The 23,361-nt window shown below is 41.5% G+C and overlaps 1 protein-coding gene across 8 annotated transcripts in view; it reads right to left on the bottom strand.

Moving 5' to 3' along the window:
• Positions 1-23,361, bottom strand: part of farp2 (FERM, RhoGEF and pleckstrin domain protein 2) — a 184,658-nt gene that overhangs the window by 135,867 nt on the left and 25,430 nt on the right. The window lies entirely within an intron of this gene.

The raw sequence follows: 23,361 nt of genomic DNA, 5'->3' as shown, positions 1-23,361 counted from the left end.
TCTGTTTAGAGCAATGGACGGTGCTATTTTCTGGTCAGTAGATTGTGAAAGAGCAAAGATGGCTTTTAGTACAGCATTGGATGTGGGAGTTGACGAAGAGTTTCCACGTAACCGATGATTATGTCTGCAGGAAGTGTCTTTTGTTGCAAATCTGATCAGATGGCATGGATTGGCAGTTAGATGCAATAAGGAATTTACATGAGTAAGAGGTGTGATGGATGGCAGTTATAGAAGGGAGGAAAAACCACAGATACACAGTCAGACAGATCTGTTAACTCCAAGAAAGGTAGGAGGGATAGGCAGATAGTGCTGGAGTCTCCTGTGGCTATCCCAATCTCAAACAAGTATGTTGTTTTGGAAAATATGGGGGGTGGTGAACTTTCAGGGGAAAGTAGCACCAACTGCCAAGTTTCTGGTATTGAGACTGGCTCTAATGTAATGAGGGGTACGTCTGGTTCGAAGCAATCGATTGTGATTGGGGTCTCTAGTCTGAGGCACAGACAGACATTTCTGCAGCCAGCAGCAAAAAATCAGAATGGTGTGCTGCCTCCCTAGTGCCAGGGTCAAGGGTATCTTGGAGAGGGTGCAGATTGTTTTCAAAGGGGAGAGGGACAAGCAGGAGGACGTTATACACCTTGGAGCTAATGACATAGGAAGGATGAGATTCTGAAGGGACAATATAGAAAGTTGGCAGGAACTCAAAGGAGATCAGAGAGTAGTAATTCCTGGACTCCTCCCAGTGCTACAAGCTAGTGAGGGTAAGAATAGGAGGACAGAGCAGATGAATGCGTGGCTGAGGAGCTGGTGCAGAGGAGAAGCGTTCACATTTTTGGATCATTCGTATCTCTTCTGGGGTAGAAGTGATCTGTACAAGGAGGATGGATTGCACCTGAATTGGAAAAGGACTAAAATACTGGCAGGGAGATTTGCAAGAGCCACTTGGCAGGGTTTAAATTAGTATGGTGGGTGACTGGGGCTCAGAAATAGTGAGGAAAGAGATTAATCTGAAACTGGTACAGCAGGGAAAAGGAATGAGTCAAACAGTCAGGACAGGCAGGAACAAAGCAGAGTACAAGGTAAGACTGACAAATTAAACTGCATTTACTTCAATGTAAGAGGCCTGCAGGGAAGGCAGATGAACTCAGGGCAAGTTTAGGAACACGGGACTGGGAGATCATAGCAATTACAGAGACATGCTCAGGGATGGACAGGACTGGCAGCTTAATGTTCCAGGATACAAATGCTACAGGAAGGATAGAAAGGGGGGGGCAAGAGAGGAGAGGGAAAGGGATGGCATTACGGTTGTACTTAGGTAGGATATTCCAGGGAGGTTATTTAGGTGGAACTGAGAAATAAGAAAGGGATAATTACCTTATTGGGATTGTATTATAGACCCCTCCCCAATAGTCAGCAGGAAATTGAGAAACAAATTTCTAAGGAGATCTCAGTTATCTGTGAGAATAATAGGGCAGTAATGGTAGGGGATTTTAACTTTCCATACATCGACTGGGACTGCCATAGTGTTAATGGTTTAGATGGAGAGGAATTTGTTAAGTGTATACAAGATGATTTTCTGATTCAGTATGCGGATATACCTACTAGAGAAGGTGCAAAACATTACCTATTCTTGGGAAATAAGGCAGGGCAGGTGACTGAGGTGTCAGTGGGAGCATACTTTGGAGCCAGTGACCATAATTCTATTAGTTTTAAAATAGAAATGGACAAGGATAGACCAGATCAAGAAGTTGAAGTGCTAAATTGGAAGTAGGCCAATTTTGACGGTATTAGGCAAGGACTTTCAAAAGTTGATTTGAGGGTAGATGCTCACAGGTGAAGTGACAGCTGGAAAACAGGAAGCCTTCAGAAATGAGATAACGAGAGTCCAGAGACAGTATGTTCCTGCTAGGGTGAAAGGAAAGGCTGGTACATGTAAGGAATGCTGGATGACTAGAGAAATTGAGGTTTTGGTTAAGATGAAGAAGGAAGCATATGTCAAGTATAGACAGCAGAGATTGAGTCAATCCTAAGAAGAGTAAAATGGCAGTAGGAGTATCTTTAAGAAGGAAATCAGGAGGGAAAAAAGGGGACGTGAGCTAGCTTTGGCAAATCGGAATAAGGAAAATCCAAAAGGGATTTTAGAAATATACTAAGGATAAAAAGGCAACTAGGGAGAGAACAAGGCCTCTCAAAGATCAGCAAGGCAGCCTATATGTGGAACCACAGGAGATATTAAATGAGTATTGTGCATCAATGTTTACTGTGGAGAAGGACACGAAATATAGAGAATGTGGGGAAATAGATGGTGACATCTTCAAAAACATCCATATTACAAAAGGTAGTGGTGCTGGATGTCTTGAAACAAAGGTGTATAAATCCCCAGAACCTGATCAGGTGTACCCTCGGACTCTGTGGGAAGCTAGAGAAGTGATTGCTGGCCCCCTTGCTGAGATATTTGCGTCATCAATAGTCACAGGTGAGGTGGCAGAAGACTGGAAGGTGGCTAACGTGGTGCTACTATTTATGAAAGGTCGTAAGGAAAGGCCAGGGAACTATAGATCAGTGAGCCTGACGTCAGTCATGGGCAAGATGTTGGAGGGGATCCTGAGGGACAGGATTTACATTTATTTGGAAAGGCAAGGACAGGTTAGGGATAGTCAACATGGCTGTGTGCATGGGAAATCATTTCTCACTAACTTGATTGAGTTTTTTTGAAGAAATAATGAAGAGATTGATGAGGGTAGAGCTCTGGATGTGATCTATATGGACTTCAGTAGAGCGTTCAACAAGGTTCCTCATGGTAGACTGGTTAGCAAGGTTAGTTCTCATGGAATACCGGGAGAACTATTTAGATTCAGAACAGGTTCGAAGGTAGAAGACAGAGGGGTAGTGGTGGTGGAGGGTTGCTTTTCAGACTGGAGGCCTGTGACCAATGGTGTACCACAAGGATCGGAGATGGGTTCACTGCTTTTTGATAATTATAAAAATAATTTGGATGTGAACATAAGAGGTATAGTTAGTAAGTTTGCAGATGACACCAAAATTGGGAGGTGTAGTGGACAGCGAAGGAGGTTACCTCAGAGTATAATGGGATATTCACCAGATGGGCTAAAGGGCCAAGAAGTTTAGTTTAGATAAGGTGCTACATTTTGGAAAGGCAATTCAGAGCAGTACTTATACACTTAATGGTAAGGTCCTGAGGAGTGCTGCTGAACAAAGAGACTTTGGAGTGCAGGTTCATAGCTCGTTGAAAGTGGAGACGCAGGTAGATAAGACAGTGAAGGCGGCATTTAGTATGCTTTCCTTTATTGGACAGAGCCTTGATAATACAGGAATTGGGAGGTGATATTGCGGCTGTACAGGACATTGGTTAGGCCACTTTTGAAATATTGCATGCAATTCTGGTCTCTCTCCTACCAGAAGGATTTTGTGAAACTTGAAAAGGGTTCAGAAAAGACTTACAAGGATATTGCCAAGGTTGGCTGATTTGAGCCAGATGTAGAAGCTGAATAGGCTGGAGCTGTTTTCCTTGGAGCGTTGGAGGCTGAGGGGTGACCTTATAGAGGTTTATAAAATCATGAGGAGCATGGATAGGGTAAACAGACATGTTTTCCCTGGGGTGGGGGAGTCCAGAACTAGACGGCATAGGTTTAGGGCGAGAGGGGAAAAGGTTAAAAGGGACTTAAGTGGCAACCTTTTCACGCAGAGGGTGGTGCATATATGGAATGAGCTGCCAGAGGAAATGGTGGAGCTAGGTACAACTAACATTTGAAAGGCATATGCATGGGTATATGAATAGGAAGAGTTCAGAGGGATATGGACTAAGTGCTGGCAAATGGGACTAGATTAGGTTAGGATATTTGGTCGGCATGGGTGAGTTGAACTGAAAGGTCTATTTCTGTGCTGTGCATCTCTATAACTGTATGATTGGAAGACAGAAGGGACCTTCAGTCAAGTGTAGATGAAACTTAAATATGAGTTAGGACTTCAGCTGCAGATGAATTGACACAGAGGTAGAGCCAAGCAATATTACAAAGATAGAAGCAGGTGGTCCTGGAGAGGATACTGACTCCAAATTCTGATCAGAGTCAAAGATGGTACCAAAATGGTGATCAATGTCTCAGCTATAGACAGTTGCCAGAGTCAGGGATAGGGTCAGTACTTAGGGATCACAGATTATGACAGGGACCAAAAATAATGGCTTCTGTCTTCCCAATTCTTGGCTGGAGGGCATTTCTACTCATCTAATACTGGGAGCCAGACAAGCACTGTGACAAACTAGAGACAATGGAAACATTGAAGGTACTGGTCGTGAAGTAAAGCTGGTGTCATCAGCATACATGAGAAATGCCATGTTGTGTATCCAGATTACATTACCATGAGACAGCGTGCAAAGGAGAAGGAGGGTGACAAGGATAGATCTATGGGAATCTACAACAGTAACAGAATAGGAGCAAGAGGAAGAAATGGTAGGTGTTTCTTTGACTGGTTTGATAAGAGTGAAATCAGATTAGTGTAGTTCTATCCAGCTCAGCTCCTGAATCAAGGTACTGGATGAAGATTGAGGGGTTTATTGTAATAAAGAGAAAATTGGGTCAAGAATGCAGAAAAGCAATAATTTATTAGGTTATTTTCACTCGCAATGCCGTTTGCAAATTTGACAAGAGCCATTTCGGCACTACAACAGGGGATTAGCCCGATTCAAAGATTCATGGAAGGAATCATAGTTACAACATAGCCAAGCTGGGTATAGCTCTGCAAGGCCACAACACATTTGAGACCTTTGCTCAGGGAAGAAAGGATGGAGATGAGGAACAGAGAGTATGATTTTGAGGAGAGTAATGGCAATGACAGAATGGGAGCCAATAACTGACAAGAAAACATTAACATAGTTATCATGTGGGCCAGGAGATGCAGCGTATGGAGAAGGTGACTTCAAAGTGGACATGAGTCAAAGATGAGAGCTAAAGGCAAAAGCCACCTTACAGCAAGTTCATCCAACATACTATAGGAAAAGAAAGGAAGAGAAGATACAGAAGGAAGCAGATCTTACAGATACACCAGCTGTCCACCATCACTTAAATCTGCATCGCTGACTTAAATGTGCTGAGACAAAGGCACAATGGGGAACAAGAATGAGCGGAATAGTTTTAAGGAAGAATAGGGCAATGGTGGAGGTGACAGTATAACTGAGGGAAACAATATCTGCAGAAAGAGAGTCAGAAGTGGGCAAGGAACTAGATGACTTGAGATGCACAGGGATGGGAAAAAGCAAGAGGCTTTTCCAGGGTCATAGATTGTATAGTTGGGAGAAAGAAGGGGATGTGCAGCAGAATTAATAATTCCTTCAAGAGAATGATAAAAGTATCAGTGATTGACACAAGTATGGTGGAAACTAGAGATGGAAAGTTGAAGACAGAATGCTACAGGAGAGTTTACATACTGGGGCAGCTTAAAGGAGGATAAGAAGGAGGCAATGAAGACAAGAGGAGAGAATTGAGGTGCATGCTGAAATCACAAAGTTAAGATGTCGCTCAGTGCAGAGGTCAAGGAAGAAAAGCAATGAAGATAGCTGATTACGAAATTTGGCAGGGCACTCAAGCGGGGAGATAATACAAAAGATTTTAAATGAAAATTGAGAAGGGGGATCAGTGAAACATTCCAAGGATGAGAGCTGGCACAAGAGCAATGTACATAACTATAATAAATAGTATATTCTAACAATATTATGAGTAGCCTGTTAACACACGAGGACAGTTTTGAAGGGTTATGTTAGCTGAGTTTCGCTTTAATCATGCATGATTGACATTTGCAGGAATGTCAGGTACTTTCAGGGGCAATGGTTCAATACCTATAGGTATTCTTACAGTTCTCCAGTATGTAGATACATACACATTATGTAGTTTACTAACTCATGACCAAGGTCAGGTGTTCCTTTTCCTTAGAAAGCTGACAGGCAACGTTTGGCCAATTTCTGAACATTGTCCATCATCTTCCGCTCCTCTTTCACGTTGAATGCGTTCTTGCTGAAGGACTGGCCACAGGACATGATCCTCAAGTGACTGATGTCTGACTCTTCTAATCATCTATAACTTTCAACAACTTCTCCTCCTTCTTGCTGAGCCACAATCTAACACATCAGCTTTCGCTGTCAGGTTTTAAGGATGAACGTACTTTTGCTGAAGGACAGTCTGTTGTCTATATCAAAGGAATCTGTTGCCCAACAGTTTCCATTTCCAGGCCCCAACACACAATACTCTTGATCATGATTGATAGTGCTAAGAGTAAACACTTCAGCATATTTCTCAGTTCTGAACTGTTAGTGCAATTTCTAGCAGGTTAGCACAAATACTCAATACCCCTATACGAGGAGAAAGTGAGGTCTGCAGATGCTGGAGATCAGAGCTGAAAATGTGTTGCTGGAAAAGCGCAGCAGGTCAGGGAGCATCCAGGGAACAGGAGAATCGACATTTCGGGCATAAGCCCTTCCTGAAGAAGGGCTTATGCCCGAAACGTCGATTCTCCTGTTCCCTGGATGCTGCCTGACCTGCTGCGCTTTTCCAGCAACACATTTTCAGCAACCCCTATACGACCCTGTCTCAAAATAGGTCAGTTACCATGACAGATTACCACATTTGCAATTCCTCCCGAAGAATACTGTCCTTCAACATTATAACTTTTACAAGAATACTCAGTGAGATGGATACTATGTCTCATCAGCTACTAAATGCCACTCAGAAATCACTTTAAAAATACAGCACTGCAGCCTCCACCGGATAAGCAGTTGCTATAATTCTTTGGTTTGGCTCTTGATCCCACGATGTAATGTTGAATCACATATTCTTCCTGGCATCTCCCTTTCTCTGATATCGGAGTAAAAGTCCCACAGGCATAAGCCTTCCAGAACCTCACTTAAGCCATGATACAGAAGCCTAGCGTCACAACGACACCAGCGTGATCAGTGTGCTCCATGAACTGTGAATATGAATAGTTCACTCTGCTCCTTTTTAGTCTTTCAACTGTTCCAATTTAAAAATAACCGGCAGCAAAGCTATAGTTTTAAGCAAGATAAAGGTTAATTTATTACACAACTATTGCTGAAAGTTACTAAGTACAAAGCAATGAAGGTCTTAGTTAAAAATACTTAAACATTAAACATAAATGTACATAAAATATACTTTGGAAGAATGAATTAAGATTAGTTTATCATTGCCATAGAGAATTTTTTTCTAAGGCAAGGGAGTTGAAAACTTGATGTTAGAATTCAGGTGTGATGGCGTCTGCAGTTGAATAGTTGGAGGTTGCCTCCACCATTGGAGTAAGCAGATCATATTCCTGGAGGGACTGAAGGGTCACACATTTAAGACAGAGATGAGAAGAAATTTCTTCTCTCAGAGGGTAGTGAATCTGTGGAATACTTTACCACAGAAGGTCGTCAAGGCTGGGTCATTAAGTCTATTTAAGGCTGAGATAGACAGATTTTTAAAGGGAATCAAGAGTTTATGGGAAAAAAGTAGAGGTGAAGATGATCAGATCAGCCATGATCCCACTGTATGGTGCAGCAGACACGATGGGCTGAATGGCCTACCTCGGCTCCACTGTTTTATGGTCTAAGAGGATGCTGACGCATTGGGCTATATTTGGTATGAATGTGCAGCAAGAATAGTTAATGTCAATCTTAATTCTCAGACTAAGCAGATAGATTTTGACTGGTCACAGCATTACAGAGGATGCAGAGTTTGGCTGGATCAAGAAGCCGATCTTCAAAAGAGATGCAATGTATATAAAAGTTCTTTTTGCTCACATAAAGCATGGTTGAATACTTACGTACATAGCTTCTAATATGCAGAGTGCAACATATTGTGAGCCCAGTTAATGATCTTAAATCAGTTTTTAATGTAATTCTTAGTACAGTCCCATTTATTTAATAAATGATTTCCTTGTGAATAGGAACCTAGCCATCCAATCACAGAGTATGCTTGACACAGAGGTAGGGCATAACCAAAGTATTCTGCATGATAACAGGAGAAAATCCCCACATGGCTTCCCCCCTAACAAGATGCTGCCACTAAGCCAAAGAGACCGTTTAGCCAACCACACCCATGAATAATGTGATATAGGCATTCGTGCTAGTGAGAGTCCAGGTCTGTAGTCTAATGGCTGGAGGACAGCTGGCAGACTACTTATAGGCAACAAGCCTCAGAAAAGTATACCCATCATCAGGTGTGATTATGCTATTGGAAACTATTTACTAAATAATCCAGATTGTGCTAATAGCTACACCAGAAACCAACTAAAGATCATCGGGCAGAGGTGATGCATTCGAGTGTTAGCCACTACACACAAATACTTAAGACCTTGTTTAATGAAGGCAAATGAAACTTGAAAAAGGTACAATGCATGTATAAAGAAAGGGTTCACGGATCTAGCCAAACTCCAAATATCCTCATGGCAATGCCCTGAGCAATCAAAATCAACCTTTCTGATCTAAAAATTCTGATTGGCAGTTAACTGCTCTTGCTGTAGCTCCTGCCAATTAAGATGTAATAAATTAGCATCTCTTCTCATTCAGTATAAAATGGTGTCTTGTTTCAAGTCGGTTTCCTGCATCCTGATCTAATGAGTGCAAGACAAAAAGCTTTAACATCTACTCTGTTACGGCACTGTTTCAAGTTCTTTAACACCAACAATTTATCAAAAGTGATGTCCATTTTATAAAGTCAAATTAGCCTTCTTTACAACATACATATATAATTACACAGACATCATATCAGACGCTTAAACATCAGAGGAAATTCAACAACCAAAGGATCAAAACTGGATCATAGCTTCTCATCTGATGCCCACAATATTTTTTCCCTTGTTGGTGGTGATCAGCTTTCAGCAGTTGTTCCTTTGATGTTGTTGAACTTAACCACATGGAATGGCTACCTCCAGGGACTAAGTCTCCAGAATTGTGCAGTTAGAATTACAATGAGATGGGAAGATTTCTAAGGAATGTTGTATAACATCTATTCCTCCTTATACATGGTTCAATATTTAATTTGATGTTCTGGGTTAGGACACTTCAATGGATACTCAGTATATCTACAAATGGCTCCCCTCTATTTATGTTACAGTTGAGGCTTAAAATGTAACAGTGAATCAAAGTACATGCAAACATGGGGCACTCTTACATAACTATTCAATCCAACCTAAGGATATAAAAACACTACTCAAACACAAGGAACTACATTGGCTTTTTTAGTCTGAAGGAGAAAGTGAGGACTGCAGATGCTGGGGATCAGAGCTTAAAAATGTGTTGCTGGAAAAGCGCAGCAGGTCAGGCAGCATCAAAAGAGAAGGAGAATCAACATTTCGGGCATGAGGAGGGTGTGCCAAGCAGGCTAAGATAAAAGGTAGGGAGGAGGGACTTGGGAGGGGGCATTGGGAATGGTGGAAGAAGGTTAAGGTGAGGGTGATAGGCCGGAGAGGGGGTGGGGGCGGAGCGGTCGGGAAGAAGATTGCAGGTCAAGAAGGTGGTGCTGAGTCTGAGGGTTGGGACTGAGAAAAGGTGGGGGGAGGGGAAATGAGGAAGTTGGACAAATCTGTATTCATCCCTTGTGGTTGGAAGGTTACTAGGCGGAAGATGAGGCGCGCTTCCTCCAGGCGTCGTGCTGCCATGGTCTGGTGATGGAGGAGTCCAAGGACCTGCATGTCCTTGGCGGAGTGGGAGGGGGAATTAAAGTGTTCAGCCACGGGGCGGTTGGGTTGGTTGGTGCAGGTGTCCCAGAGGTGTTCTCTGAAACATTCCGCAAGTAGGCGGCCTGTCTCCCCAATGTATAGGAGGCCACATCGGGTGCAGCGGATGCAGTAAATGATGTGTGTGGAGGTGCAGGTGAATTTCTGATGGATATTAAAGGATCCTTTGGGGCCTTGGAGGGAAGTGAAGGGGGAGGTGTGGGTGCAAGTTTTGCATTTTTGCGGTTGCAGGGGAAGGTGCCAGGAGTGGAGGTCGAGTTGGTGGGGGGTGTGGATCTGACAAGGGAGTCGCGGAGGGAGTGGTCTTTCCGGAACGCTGATTGGGGTGGGGAGGGAAATATATCCTTGGTGGTGGGGTCCGTTTGGAGGAGGCGGAAATGACAAAGGATGATTCAATGTATCTGGAGGTTGGTGGGGTGGTAGGTGAGGACTAGTGGGGTTCTGTCCTTGTGGCGATTGGAGGGGCGGGGTTCAAGGGCAGAGGAGCAGGAAGTGGAGGAGTTGCAGTGGAGAGCATCGTCAACCACGTCTGAGGGGAAATTGCGGTCTTTGAAGAAGGTTTTAGTCTGAAGACAATTTGCATCGACTGGCTACATTTCAAAAAAGTTAATAGTTTAGCATGCAGTTCAATTAAATCTAAATTGAAGAATGCATTAGTAAAGCCAATCCTCAGAATATGGTGCAGCTCCTGACAAGCAAGGAATCAGATTGTTCTGAGAAGTTGATTCTATAAACCTGAAACTGTAACAGCAAATTCGAACTAGAACTTTTGCCCATCACTCTTTCACTTTGATATTTATGTTGCTGCTCTTGCCGTAGCACGGCTGTAGTAACTTTAAACAGTTCACATTATTTGAATGTTAACACTGCCAAAAATGGAATACAAGCAGACAGATTTGGTTCATAAATTTAATCGGAGAGCACTCCACCAGTCACTCTGGGATTTCTCTTAAAGCCAGTTTAAAAAACAAAAAGGCTGAAATTCAAAGCAGATCTTCAAAAATAAAGCAAGCTCCTCAGTCAGGACATATACTTACATGAAACCAACAGTTATCAGGTTCATTGATAATTGGGACTCAACTTTTTGTAACAAGATTAGGATTCAGCTTAGATGAGAAGTTATTTGTCAGTAATCTATATTGTACAAAAAAAACAGTGTTTTTGTAATTACACCTTGGACTGCTAGGAGAAAGGAATGAAGAGCTTATGGTCGAAACACTCTCCTGCTCCTTGGATGCTGCCTGACCGGCTGTGCTTTTCCAGCACCACACTTTTTGACTCTCATTAACTGATGCCCACCATGTCCACCAAAGACTGACAAAATGGAGCCTAGTGGGTTGCTAGAATTTTGCATGCGCATGGACGCAGGGTCTGGGACAGTGGAGTACATAACGGCTAGCAGCAGCACTGGGACCTGTGATTTCCATCCCTGACCCTGCATGCAAGGAAGTTCTGAATAACATAAATATCACATTCAAAACATTAACTCAGTTTCTTTCTGCAGATGATGCCAGACTTCAATTTCTTCAGCCATTTCTGTTTTTATTACTAAAATTATGCCATTGTCCAACTGGATAAAATTCATGAGAAAAGATTTCTAAATATAAAACTGCACTGTGTTCTTAGAAAGAGAGCCACCCCATTTAATTAAAGGCCTACCCACTCCAGAAAACGGCCACACAAATTACTAGTAATCCAATCAACCCACTAGTTGTGGGATCAAACCACTCCACACCTCCCCCAAAGTCTTTGATTAACTTCCACATTCATGTGAAAAGTGACCAGCAGCAGCAGCAGCTCCCCAAGAACAGGAACCATTGCATTCATCTTTGATGCTTTTAAAAACCAGGCTTACCAGTTAAAAGTTAGAAGAATTTACTGCCTTTTAATTAGTGGTATTTGGCAAGAGGGTTATGTTCATTTGTTCCCATTATAGAGATTTTTTTTTTAGAAACAGAATAATGAAGTTAAAAGTGTTCTTTTTTTAAAATCACAAAACACGTGTACTTTTGATGGGTTGCAATGTTCTCTTCCCCAGCTAGACACAAATACATTCTCCAGATGGCCTTAATGGCCCATTTATACTGGGAATTGCTTCCTGCACACACAGATCATTTAAACATTCTGTTCAGTAGCATTTACATTAAGCAGCTTTCACACAAGAGGACACCAAGCCAGAGGGAAAAAACATTTGGTGCTGCACAGGCAGAAGGCCAAGAAACGAAAAGTATTGCGAATTCCCAAGAACTGGATTTACAGTCTCATATTGAGGTTGCACAGCACAAAAGCAGACTGTGAAGAGGAAAGGGATTCTGTACCAGCTACAAACTACACAAGAACCCACACTTCACCAGAACACAGTCAGCTTCTATACATACCTTGGGTAGCAATTTTACTTAGATAGCAAAGGAGCAAGACCAGGTTCACACAAGTGCATAACCCATAGTAGATCCCAGATCACAAACCAATACATGACTCCATCGGGATAGAAAAAACAGAATAAGAGATGCCAGTAAATGGGTTTTAAAAAACAGGAATGAGATTTGGAATGATTACAGAGAGCACCAAAAATGAGGCAAGATAATAAGGAGTGGAAAGATAAAATATGTAGGAAACGTGCGCATGAGGATGGATAGCAAATATCAAAGTACAACAGTTGTGGGCCTATAAAATACAAATCAAATAGGACATTAGTTTGGGTGAGGATATTGGTGTTGAATCATTCTACAGAATGAAGCATTCAATTATAGGGATATTAGTGAAGAGAACTAAACGGAAATTAATGCAAACATTAAAGCACATTATTTCAATCCAAGCAAGTTGAATTAAATCAACAAATTAATTGGCCCATTATTTTTGCCCATCTAGCTTTCTGCTTTCATAATCCATCAGCAATCTGCACTTATCATGGCCTTGTCCGTCATGATTTACCCTTATGGAATGTACAGCCAATTGTAAGATAACCAACACGTGCACTGCACAGATGGCAGCAATGTCAGCACACCAAAGTCTATTCATTTCTGTGACTCAACCCTCAAGGATTTGACTGTAAAGCTGTATTCCATGCATGCACGAGTAGTGACACAGTATTAATTTTAAGGAATTTTATATGACGCAAGAGAAAATGAAGAATAGCAAGGAAGAACAATTGAACATACAAAATTCAGTATTTTTCACTGTAATCACTTATGTCGTGCAGGTAAATAGCAGCTATTAACACTGCAATATCCCACAAAAAAAAAAGAGGTAATAGGGTCAATGTTCTTTCAAGAATATTCAGCATGAACTTACTTCCTCCCCACAGATACTGTCTGACTTGCTATGTCAGCACTTTCTACTGGTATTCAGAGTTCTACCATCTACAGTATTTTGATATTAAGCAGCTAGTTCAGTTCCTCTTCAAATAGACCATAACATCTTCTATGATCAAAAACAGACCAGGGTCCTAGTTAACATTTCTTCCAAATAACACTACGAGCAGTTCTGCATACCCTCAGCAATGCGCTGAAAAACATCACCCCAGTTCAAATACCAAGAGTATGAAACTTTTTTTTAGAAATCAGCCTTAGAGTCCACCAGATTTTTCACTCCATGGTCACCTTGACTTCCAGGTTGAAAATTAATCAATTATCAAACTGCAGCAATTAGAAGTTTGAATAATGCTGTGACATGTGTAAAGGAGTAGATACTGACCTAGATAACAGAAAATGAAAGACAATCCAGTCTGTCTGACCAGCTGTTACATTTCCTGCTTTCTCCCAGAATAGTATTACTACTGCTGGACCTGAATAGGTAAGAGCGTGAACCTTTTATAAAAATCTAATTTTGTTTGGAGTTAGCATTTTACAGAAATCTTAAAGTCAGGAGTTGCAATTCTTTTGAAGTATAAGATTACTTTTCAAATTTAATGGCAACCCAGAATTTACCCCTAAGAAAATACTGCACAGCTGAGAGCCAGGTAATGTTCGAGGGACCCAGGTTCAAATGCAAAATCTGGAATGAACAGTTTATTGATGACCATGCCCTTAAAGACATTGACTCTAGACTCTCAGCAATGTGGTTGACCCTCAACTGGGATAAGCGATAAAGGCTGACCTAGCCAGCACTGCCCTCATCCTGTGAATGAATAAACAGCTCTCAGATAGGTAGTTGAGAGGTGAGTTAGATACTTAACTGTCTTTATTTGAGAGTGTCTCAAACATCTGGGGTCAGTGCAAGTTTCAATCCTGTTCAATACCATTTTTCTGATTTTAAAAGATGCTGAATGGTTTGCTACTAAATGGATGCCTCATAGATATTATAGGGAGTAACAAAGAAGATTGATGAGGGCAGAGCGGTAGATGTGATCTATACGGACTTCAGTAAGGCATTCGACAAGGTTCCCCATGGGAGACTGATTAGCAACGTTAGATCACATGGAAGACAGGGAGAACTAGCCATTTGGATACAGAACTGGCTCAAAGGTAGAAGACAGAGGGTGGTGGTGGAGGGTTGTTTTTCAGACTGGAGGCCTGTGACCAGTAGAGTGCCACAAGGATCAGTGCTGGGTCCTCTACCTTTTGTCATTTACATAATTGATTTGGATGCGAGCATAAGAGGTACAGTTAGTAAGTTTGCGAATGACATCAAAGTTGGAGGTGTAGTGGACAGTGAAGAGGGTTACCTCAGATTACAACAGGATCTGGACCAGATGGGCCAATGGGTTGAGAAGTGGCAGATGGAGTTTAATTCAAATAAATGCGAGGTGCTGCATTTTGGGAAAGTTAATCTAAGCAGGACTTATACACTTAATGGTAAGGTCCTAGGGAGTGTTGCTGAACAAAGACCTTGGAGTGCATATTCATACCTCCTTGAAAGTGGAGTCGCAGGTAGATAGGATAGTGAAGGCGGCGTTTGGTATGCTTTCCTTTATTGGTCAGAGTATGGAGTACAGGAGTTGGAAGGTCATGTTGCGGCTGTACAGGACGTTTGTTAGGCCACTGTTGGAATATTGCGCGCAATTCTGGTCTCCTACCTATCGGAAAGATGTTGCGAAACTTGAAAGGGTTCAGAAAAGATTTACCAAGGATGTTGCCAGGGTTGGAGGGTTTGAGCTATAGGGAGAGGCTGAACAGGCTAGGGCTGTTTTCCCTGGAGCGTTGGAGGCTAAGGGGGAATCTTATATAGGTTTACAAAATTATGAGGGGCATGGATAGGTAAATAGGCAAAGTCTTTTCCCTGGGGTGGGGGCGTCCAGAACTAGAGGGCATAAGGTTTATGGTGAGGGGGGAAAGGGTATAAAAGAGACCTACGGGGCAACTTTTTCATGCAAAGGGTGGTAGGTGTATGGAATGAGCTGCCAGAGGATGTGGTGGAGACTGGTACAATTGCAACATTGAAGAGGCATTTGAATGGGTATATGAATAGGAGGGTTTGGAGGGATATGGGCCGGGTGCTGGCAGGTGAGACTAGATTGGGTTGGATATCTGGTCGACATGGACGGTTTGGACCGAAGGGTCTGTTTCCATGCTGTATATCTCTCTACTCTATGACGTGATTATATAGTTGCCATGTCCCACAAGACCATAAGACAGAGATGACTGGTGGTGGTCTAACTGAAGGGGGTGGATCACCATACCTCAGGCAAGGCAAGAAATTGAGAAGCAGTGTCAATAAAGCAAGGGAGGAAACAGCAGGGGCACTGGCAATAATTTTCAATTTCTCTCTGGCCACAGGAGAAGTGTTATGGGGACTGGTGGTCAGCCAATAAAGGACCAATATTCAAGAATTGAGCAAAGGACAAACTCAGGAAACTACAAGCCGTTAGTCTCAGTGATGGAGAAACTCTTGGAAGCAATTCTGAGGGATAGAATTAATCTGTTATTGGAAAGGCAGGGATTAAATCAAGGACAGTCAGCATGGTTTCATTAAGGGGAAGTCATGTCTGACCAATTTGATTGAATTTTTCAAAGATGTCACCAAGTTCATAAATGACAATCTACTTTGACTTCAAGGTTTGTCATGAGATCTCACATGGGAGACTGATCACAATAACAGTCCATGGGATCCAAGGAAATGTGGCAAATTGGATCCAGAGTTGGCTGAGTGGCAACAAGTAGACAGTCATGGTCAAGGAGCATTTTGTGACTGGAAGTCTGTGCCCCATGGACTTCAAGAGACCAGCATTAGAGCCCTGGGTATTGTAGTACATATGAACAATTTATATCTTAATTAGAAGAGTTGACATTAAGTTTATGGATGATACAAAAATTGGTAGAGTGGCAAACAAGATAGTCTTAGGCTACAGGAAAATATAGAGCCAGTCAGTGGCAAATGGAAATCAATCTGAATAAGTTTAAGGTGATGCACTTGACTGGGAAAAACAAGGCACTGGGAAGCAGAGGATCAGCAGGACTTTTATATGCACACCTTAAGATATCAGGACAGGCAGAAAAAGTAGTTAAAGCTTCATATGGGATACTTTCTTTTGTTAGCCAAGGCACATGGGAGGAAATTGTATAAAATGTTGGTTAGGCCAAGTCCAGAGCAATGCATGCATTTCAGGAATCCAGATTTTAGAAGGGCTGTGATTGCACTGGAAAGAGTGCAGAGCAGATTTACCAGGATGCTGCCCTGGGACTGGGGTTGTTTTCCTTAGAGCAGAGAAGATTGAGGAGGACGGGATTAAGATGTACAGCATTATGAGGGCCATTGTGAGGTAAGGAGCAGGTAGTTTACAGAGGATGAGAGAAAACAGTTTTTTTTACCTAGAGGTTGGTGGGAATCTGGAACTCACTACCTGTTAGGGTGGTAGAGGCAGAAATCTTCAAACATTTTAGTAGTGTTTTGGTGTAAACTTGCAACACTAAGGCATACAAGGTTATGGGCCAAATGCTGGATTAGAATAATGAGGTGATTGTTTTTGGTTTGGGAATGTGGGTTCATGGCCACTTGCACAACTACTGGGGAAAGTGGAATCTGTATCATTGAATTGGTCTATATCTGAACCATGTTGTGGCTGATATTCTTGCAAGCCGTATAATTAGAAGATTTCAAACAAAGTAGTTCATAATTCTCACATGGGATGTGGACAAAGCCAGCAATTGTTGCCCATTCCTACTTGCCCTTAAATAGAAAATGTCTTGCTCGAACGCTTGAAAGGACAGTTAAGAGACAATCACTGGGTCTAAAGCTATAGTTCTGGAATTACATGAAGGCCAAACCAGGTAAGAATAATAGATGTGCTGCCCTAAAATGGTCATTGGCAAACCAGACAAGCATTTATGAAAATTGACAGTGGCTACATGGTCACCATTAGCGAAGCTTTTAATTCCAGATTTAACTGAATTCAAATTCCGGTGGGATTCAACTTGATGTCCCAGAATATTAGCCTGGGATCCTATGACGACACTACCTTCCCTTTGCTGCAGCAAGGAGTCAAATATCTTTAAATATGGTATAAAGAGACAAGGCAAAAGAGGAAAAAAAGGTATTAAAATTGAAATTGATAAACAGTCTGTGACAGAAAGGGACAGACCATATAAATTTAAAGAAGAGATGTTGCAGAAACAATAAAAAAAGATAAAAAATAATTCTTTGGTAGAACAGAATTTGAATATTGCTGAAACAAAAAGACATTGTGTGACATTTTTCATCTTTTACTCATCAATTTAAGAGATCAATTCGAGGGAAATTTTTATTGACCCAGATCCAAATTTCTACCAACTGAACCTGCCACAGCCAGCTGTGCTCAAAAACAAGGTAAAGAAGTTTTGCTCGACTTGTGCAAGAGCAATAACAGCCTGGTGATAAATACAATTACGTTCAGCACCATTGTTCACTGCATCCACACATACGTGGTTGCCCAAGACACACAAACCTCATGTCTCTTCAATCTTTATTTTCACCATGACCTGGACAAATGATTGGGTGAATTGCTACAACCAGTCCTGATCAATTTTTATACTCAAAAAAAACCGTGAAGGATTCTTTCATATCTATGAAAACCATGCAGGACAAGTATTCTAACAGTCCTGCAGTGTCCATGTACTCATTTCACCATATTAGTCAATTCACCAACGTACCCCTGAAGGAAGCCAGAGAATCTGCACTGCAGCATGACATCATGGTAATCTAGACCCACTAGCATGGTGTGCATCAGTATTCATTGAGCTTATGAACTCAGCAACTCATGTATCGAAAATCAATTTCAGGAACACCATGAAATGCCAAATAGATATTTCTGCTGTGGGATCTCATTGGCCCTGCATCTGCAAACATGTATTTGTTGGATTCCATGACAAACGCATCTCTGATGAAATGACATCTAGTCTCCTACCCCTTGCATATTTCCATTATATAAACGATGATTGCTATATTTGAACATACAGCAACATGCAAAACCTCTCTTACATTTCTTAATAAGATCTATTGTGTGCTCAAAGTTTTGAAATGGAAATGTCAAATTAGCTCCATTCCCTCAATGTCCTAGTTGAGACATCAACCAAGGAGTTCTCCGCAACTGTCTACTACTTCAAACCTACCTTCACTGGTCAGTCTGCTCATTCAGGTCAGACAGTTCTATGAACTAGAAGACTGGCCTTATCACAACCTTGTACTTAGGATCTGAGCCATATGTTTACCATGCAAATCTAATGCTGAACTAGGATACAAAGCCAAGCCTATGGAGTATTGACTACTCTGGTCAGATCATTTCTCTCCATAGCCTGCTCAAACTCATGAAAAGGCCCCAAGGTGATCACTATTGGTACTGTAAATTATCTCGTCTACCTTAGATTACCCTGGAAGGGTAAGGTATCTCAGACGTTTAAGCAACAGCTCACTCTTTCACACTGCTAATATGCAGCAGGAATACGAGTGGTGCTCATCACGAGCAAGATACTGTCATCAAGCCAAAATAATATTCTGCATATCACACAAATAGTATATGAAGTTCAGATCTGGTGTGATATCAGGCATGTAGACTGTACATTCCAAAGACTCATGTGTCATATCAAACTGTATATTCCTTTGGATGTTCACAACAAGCAAGGGAATATCTCTCCCCAGCCAGCCTGCCCTCATAAATCTCTCAACACTGTCCAAAATGAGCTGCAATTCAACAACTGGACAAACAGTTGCTAGACAATCCAGAATATGCAACAAAATTATACTGACATCGATTGCAGCTTATCAGGCAGGCTTGCAGTATGGTGCATTTGCATGCATGAGAGAATCAACACATACCAATATACAAGACCCTGTTCTTTACAGACAAACAAAAATAAATGTAGATGCACTGAGTCTGCTTCATCAAGAAAACTGGTAACACGCATTTGCCCTAAACAAAGTCAACCTGTTTTGATTTCAAATTTAAACAAAGACAGGCTATTAATTATCATTAATTGGTGAATTCGCCATAGCAATGCCTCTACTAAATGCCAATCAGCACTCTCCTCTCACGCAGTATAAATACTTGTTTTCCCCTTGAATTGGTATTCTTGCAAATTGTCTTGATGAGCACAGGACAAAAAGCTTGGACAAAATGTGTCTTTTGTCATCAATAAATAAGGACAAAACTAAGGATACTAGTTGAGTACACAACATTTGAAAGTAAACAGATTATACTCTCAGTTAAATCAAAATAAATAAATGCAATCTGGTTGCCATTACAAAGCCATGGCTGCAGAATAACGGAGTGGAATCTGAATATTGTAGGGTATAGGATATTTAGGAAGGGCATATGGTGAGGAAAAGGTGAGGGGCGATTCTGCTAGTTAATTATGGTAAAAGCACAATAAAGAATGTGTGACAATTTAACTGGGAAGAGTATACCAATAAGCGAGCCCCACTGTTTCACAGGGTGTCACAAATGTTCAATTCACCTATTGCAGAGGTTAAAATTAATTCACGCCAGGCTTTGTAATTTAGAGAAAGTAACTTTATTGTCAACACACAATTTTAACAAAAGGTAGATAAACGAAAAGATTTCTAATCCACTATGTTACTTAAAAGACACCAAAGACACATGCGCACATTAAAGATTTTCAAATGGATTGGCACAAATATTATAAAATCAGAATCCTGAGTGTGGAAGCATGCCATTCAGCTCTGCAAAGAGGGTCCCACACAGACCCAGGCCCTACTACCCTATTCCTGTAACTTTGCATTCCCACAGCTCATCCACCAAGCCTGCACATTCATGGACACTATGGCCAATCTAGCCAACCTGTACATCTTGGATTGTAGAAGGAAACCAGAGCCCCTTGGTAGAAAAGTATAGGCAGAGGTAACTAAGATTTTGAGGAAGAAAAGCCCAGATCTGATCTAAATCTAAATCATCTCTCTCCATTCTTTTTGATGTTAACAATGATGACATGGTGTGGTCTATAAAAAGTGGTGGTTATTATTTGATATTTGACTAGTTGACTTAGTCCTTTCCTTATACAGATAGACAACCCTTTACCCGAAACCCTCAGGACCAGCTGTCTTTCAGGTTTCAGAAGTTTTTGGATAAAGAATTAAATGACATTTTCATAGTAAAATAATTTTAAAAAACGAACGGCAGACCCACCTGCGATTACTACGAGCATGGAGACAGAAATGATGCCTGCCGGTGATGGGCCACGCTGCTACATTCCATCTGAGTGACATGGGTCGAGTGGGTGTGGAGTTGCATTAACAAGGTTGTTTGGTGTGCAAACAGTTAATGAGGAAAAAAAACTTCGGATTTCGGATAAAGGATTGTCTACCTGTATTAGCATTCTCTCACATTTCTTAGTTCTTCTATTTTACACACACTGGGAAAGGGAGAAAGATAAATGTTTCCAGTTTGCCCACTCTGAAGCCTCTGGGTGCATTGTGTTTATAGATCTGTAACAAACTGCAGCTGGATCAACCCAAGGACAGTTGTCATGTGTATGGGGTATGAGCAGGTAGGGAAAGTGTTAAGCTCTGAGTTTTGTGAAACAAGAGGTTCAGCTGAGCATGACTCAGATCAGATAAGATTGTGCAGTTAATGGGCTGATGGAGGCAAGGGTGAAGGGTTAACAAGAAGGAAAAGCATTCATTACGTACAGCCATTTAACAATATTGGAAGCATTCAGCATGCAAAGACAGTTAAACAAGGTGAAAAGTATTCATTATGTGAAGCCAGTTCAGGTTAAGAACATTCATTGTGAAACAGCAGATGGCTTAATCTTTACTATTGACAGTCGCCGATTGTAACAGTCACCCAATCAATATGTATGTTGCCTTATCTGGATTCTTTTACCTGTAAAATGACTAAATAATTAATTAAGAATCTGCTGTTCCAGAGAGAAGACCGAGAACGCATGTCCGTACGCACATGGGCAATCGTTCTCTCTCCCTCCAGAGCCCGGAATAAAGATGAAGGAGGTGTCTGAGTGTTTTGCTTCAACTGAGGTGGGAATGGGACGAGAATTAGTTATTCCTTAACTGAAAAACTTAAGAGGTTTGTAAAATCATGAGGGGCACAGCTAAGGCGAATAGCCAAGGTATTTTCCCCAGGGTAGGGGAGTCCAAACCTAGAGGTTTAACGTGAGGGAGGAAAAAGGACCTTAAGTATAGTTTTTTCCCCCCCCCCCCCACAGTGTGGTGCGCGTATGGAACAAGCTGCCAGAGAAAGTGGTAGAGGCAAGTACAATTAGAACATTTAAAAAAGATATTTGGGGAGGTACATGGATAAGAAATATTTGGAGTGATATGGGTCAAATGCAGGCAAATGGGATTAGGTCAGTTTAGGAAACCTGGTCAGCATGTATGAGTTGGGCAAAGAGTTCACTTCCATGATGTCTGACTCGATAATATTGAGGTAGTGGCACCAGAAGGTAAGTATCAATGTTAGTACTTCACCAGCACATTGTCTTACAATATCAACTCTCCTTGAATCTTAGCTATACAGCATTCCATTCTGATTTATAATCCAAAAAGAAAACTGTGTTGTCCCTTACAAGCAGGGTGACCCAAGTTTAAGAAACTAGGATGTGGAAACTGTTTAGGTAAAGATGAGAAATGACAAAGACAAGAACTACTTGAGAGAAAGGTGTTCAGGCAGCCCCAATAGCAACCACATTGAAGAAATAATGGGAGCTTGTAAGACAGGCATAGCTAATCATGAAAGATTTTAATCCACATATAGACCAAAAAATAATCAAATGGGCAAAGATAGCAGTTGATGGAATGTTTTTGAGGTAGCTTCTTAGAACAGGAGTATCTGAAGCCAACCAGAGAGCACATATACTAGACGTGTGTGTGTGTGTGTGTGTGTGGGGTGGTGGTGGTGGTGGTGGTGAGAGGGAGAAGAGAAATTGGCTCCAAAACTATATTTTTCTTGAAAAGCTTAAATTACAACAAATACATCCACATGAAAGCTGAGCTTGCTAAAATGAATTGCCAAATAAGGTAAAAGGAATAGGACAATATAGAGATGCAGTGGCAAGCATTTAAGAGGATATTTCAGAATATACAGACACATTCCAACTATAACAAACATTCCAAACGATGGACCAAGCATGTGTAGTTATCCAGAAAAGTTAAAGATGAAATCAAACTTGAAGAAAGAGCATTAATCACACAAAGATGTGTGACAGGTCAGAAGATTGGACAGAATACAAAAAAAGTAAACATTACAATGGAAAAAGTTTAGTGGAAAATAAAAGCAGTGTGGAGTTAACATATTGGCATGGATAGAAGATTCAAGATTAGAGCAGTGCTGAAAAAGCACAGCAGGTCAGGCAGCATCCAAGGAGCAGGAAAATCTATGTTTCAGGCAAAAGCCCTTCATCAGGAATGGATAGAAGATTGCCTGTTAATCAGCCAGACAGTAGTACTAAATGAGTCTTCTTCATGTTGGCAAAATGTAACAAGCAGTGTGCCACAGAGACTGGTGCTGAGACCTCAAATGTTCATTCAAATGACTTGGATGAAATGACAGAAGAATGGTAGTTAACTTTGTTGATGGCTCAAAGATGGATAGGGAAATAATCTGTGAAGAAAACATAAGGAGATTGAGGAACTGAATAATCACTTTGCATCAGTTTGGAAGACACTAGTAATATTCCAAAACTTCAAGCGAGTCGGGGCAGAGCTGAGTATGGTGGCTGTCACCAAGGAGAAGGTGCTAGACAAACTGAATAGCCTGAAGGTGGATAAATATCAACCAGATGGACTACACCTCAGTGTTCTAAAGAAGATGGTTGAAGAGATAGTGGAAGCATTCGTGGTGATCTTTTAGGAATCGCTAGAATCAGGGAGGGTCCCAGAGGACTGGAAAATCGCTAACATGACGCCCGTTTAAAAAAGGAGTAAGGCAAAAGATGGAAAATTATAGGCCGATTAGCCTAACCTCAGGTGTAGGTAAGATCTGGAGTCCATTGTGAAGAATGAGATGACTGAATACATGAAAATGTATGGTGAAATAGGGCAAAGTCAGCATGGTTTCATCAAGGGGAGGTCATTCCTGACAAATCTGCTAGAATTCTTTGAGGAAGTAACGAGCAGGTTAGACCAAGGAGAGCCAATGGCTGTTATCTATCTGGACTTCAATAAGGTGTTGACAAGGTGCTGCACAGGAGGCTGCTGAGCAAGATAAAGGGCCCATGGTGTTAGAGTTAAGGTGCTAGC

Source organism: Chiloscyllium plagiosum, unplaced genomic scaffold, assembly GCF_037043375.1.
Source record: "Chiloscyllium plagiosum isolate Xiang-an unplaced genomic scaffold, Cpla_swu_hap1 HiC_scaffold_13, whole genome shotgun sequence".
Classification (NCBI taxonomy): Eukaryota; Metazoa; Chordata; class Chondrichthyes; order Orectolobiformes; family Hemiscylliidae; genus Chiloscyllium; species Chiloscyllium plagiosum.
This window is presented reverse-complemented; position numbering and strand designations above follow the sequence as displayed.